The 3,167-nt window shown below is 42.5% G+C and overlaps 1 pseudogene; it reads left to right on the forward strand.

The window, feature by feature from the left end:
- The window catches only part of LOC102828982, an 11,208-nt pseudogene extending 8,269 nt beyond the window's left edge, over positions 1–2,939 (forward strand).
- The last annotated feature ends 228 nt before the right edge of the window (positions 2,940–3,167 follow it).

Consider the following 3,167-nt stretch of genomic DNA (forward strand, 5'->3'; position numbering starts at 1 on the left):
AAAAAAAAAAAAAAAAAATCTCATAGAGCTGTTGTTGTCCATGAAAATGAGCAGAAGCATTGTTGTGATAGGAAAAACATCTTTAGCACAACTTTCCTGGTTTTTTTCTCACCAGTGCAGTATTCAGTATTCCTAAACCTTCTTCATAATGAGCCCCCATAATCATCTTGTGTCCTTTGATAAAACTTACAAAGATTACCCCCTTTGGAATCTCCAAAAACAGTCACCATAAACTTCTGACTTCTCTGCTTTGAACTGAACTGGCCCAAACGATGCCCTCAGAAAACAGTTTTGATTAGGTATTTTTTTAAGGTATCCTCAGATCAAGATGATTATTGTACTGAGAGAACTTGTCTGTATCCTTCCACTGATTGCAGAGACATGTTAAGCATGTTTGTTGGGAAAAAAACCTACGCATGCATGAACTTGAACCCTAGTAGCAATATTTTTTTTTACTTACCCTCATATATGATTGGACATGAAATACTGGACTTCTCACCAATGTGGACATGCAGGGGGTTAAAGCCAGTTCTAATGAAATCCATTCTAAAAATGATAAAATTGTTTTCTATATATCATGGAAAAATTGTTATCAATTACCTATGTGTATGAAACTTTATTAACAAATAATTTGTGACTGAATTCATTTGAATGTAATTCTATTTTAAGACATAAACTAATTCAGATTGTTATGTAACAATACAAGAAGAAAATTAGAGTCTAGGTGGATATCATTAAAGACTGCTCTCCTCATAAAATCCCTACTGTATTAAAATAGAAAATGATTTCATGGGATCTTGCTTGTTGTTGTTGTTGTTGCTAGGTGCCATTGAGTTAGTACCAACTCATAGTGACCCTATGCACAACTGAACAAAACACTGCCTGGTCCTGGGTCAGCCTCACAATTGTTGCAACGCTTGAGCCCATTGATGCTGTCATTCTGTCAATCCATCTCGCTGGTGTCTTCCTCTTTTTCTCTGACCCTCCATCTTACCAAACATCATATCCTTCTCCAGCAACTGGTCCCTCCTGACAATATGTCGGAAGTATGAGACACGAAGTTTGTCAGTCCTGGCCTCCAAGAAGCACTCTGGCTGCACTTCTTCTAACACAGATCTGTTGATTCTTTTAGCAGCCCACGGTACTTTGAATATTCTCCTCCAACACCATAACTCAAATGCATCAATTCTTCTATGGTCTTCCTTATTCATTGTCCAGCTTTTGCATGCATATAAGGTTATTGATAATATCATGGTTTGGGTCAGGCGCTCCTTAGCCCTCTAGCTCTTTGCTCTTCAACACTTTAAATAGGTCTTGGGCAGCTTTTTAGCAGAGCCTCCACCTCTTCTCTCCCCTGCTGGTGGTGAGTCTGGATTTCCCTCTACACCCTCTCCTGCTTTCTAGCGCCTTTGTCCATCCACCCACCTCTTTCTGGAGCTCGGCCAAGGGCACAGGGGTGGGTGGGTGTGTGCGTGAGTGAAGGACGCCACCTCTAGTTCCAGGCGGTGGTGGCAGCCGCTTGGCTTCTCATTTGGGTAGAGACTGCGGTGGTGGTGGCTTCCGGAGTCCCACCACGAAGATGCTCAGTCACGGTGCCCTCCTGTTCTTCCTTGTCCAGCTCCTCAGGAGAGGCTGGGAGCCTTGTCCTGGATTATTGGATCGACGGCTCCAACAGGGACACTCTAGGTGATTTCTTCAAGGTAGAGTCAAAGCTGGGATGGGGTGCTACGTCCACTGTGTACAGATGCAAACAGAAGGGGACCCAGAAGCCTTATGCTCTCAAAGTGTTAAACAGTGGTCAAAAATATCGTTATAACTGAAATAGGAGTTCTTCGCCTCTCACATCCAAACATTATAAAACTTAAAGAGATATTTGAAACCCCTACAGAAATCAGTTTGGTCCTAGAACTTTTCACAGGAGGAGAACTTTTTGACAGGATTGTGGAAAAGGGATATTACAGTGAGTGAGATGCTGCAGACGCTGTTAAACAAATCCTGGAGGCAGCCGCTTATCTCTCTGAAAATGGGATTTTTCATCGTGATCTTAAACCAGAGAATCTTCTCTATCCAACTCCAGCCCCAGATGCACCACTCAAAATTGCTAATGTTGAACTCTCTAAAATTGTGGAACATCAAGCGTTCAAGAAGACAGTATGTGGAACCCCAGGGTACTGTGCTCCTGAAATTCTCTGAGGTTGTACCTATGGACCTGAGGTGGATATGTGGTCTGTAGGAATAATGACCTACATCCTCCTTTGTGGATTTGAACCTTTTTATGATAAAAGAGGAGATCAGTTCATGTTCAGAAGAATTCTGAATTGTGAATATTACTTTATCTCCCCCTGGTGGGATGAAGTTTCTTTAAATGCCAAGGACTTGTTCAGGAAATTAATTATTTTGGATCCTAAGAAACAACTGACTACCTTTCAAGCTCTCCAGCACCCACGGGTCACTGACAAAGCAGCCAATTATGTACACATGGATACTGCACAAAAGAAGCTCCAAGAATTCAATGCCGGGTGTAAACTTAAGGCAGCAGTGAAGGCTGTGGTGGCCTCCTCCCGGTTGGGAAGTGCCAGCAATCGCACCAACAGAGCCATAAAGCCAACCAAGATCCCTCTCCAGTCCAAGATGGCAACCAGGATATCAGAGCCATTCCAGAAAGAGAAAAAGGTCCAGAAGATGAGGCTCAAGTAGCATTTGAGGAGGCAGAGGCTGAGCTGATGAAGGAGCAGAACTTAGAGGAAGTTAAAGATGCAGATCTAAATGCTGCCAAGATGGTGCCAAAAGCCCTGGATGATGAGATAAAGGTGGCCAAGATGGAAATAGCAGAGGATCTAATAGAGGAGAAGCTGAAGACTGTGGAGGCAGCAGCAGTCCCAAAAGAAGGTCAAGAAAACCCCGATCTAGAACTTGTATATTTCAGCAATATGATGTGAACCTGCCAGAGTACTAAGAAGTCTTCCTTCAGATCTGGATGCATATTCTTTACACTGAGGTGCAACTCATACAGAAGACTGTACTCCGATTTCATCAAGTGTTTTAACTCCTCTTAACTTCCAGCAATCAAGGTTGTGTCATCTGTATATCACAGGTTGCTAATGAGTCTTCCTCCAATCCTGATGACACATTTTTATTCATATAATCTAGCTCTTGTAATATCTGCT

The sequence above is a fragment of the Chrysochloris asiatica genome, unplaced genomic scaffold (genome assembly GCF_000296735.1).
Source record: "Chrysochloris asiatica unplaced genomic scaffold, ChrAsi1.0 scaffold00016, whole genome shotgun sequence".
Lineage (NCBI taxonomy): Eukaryota > Metazoa > Chordata > Mammalia > Afrosoricida > Chrysochloridae > Chrysochloris > Chrysochloris asiatica.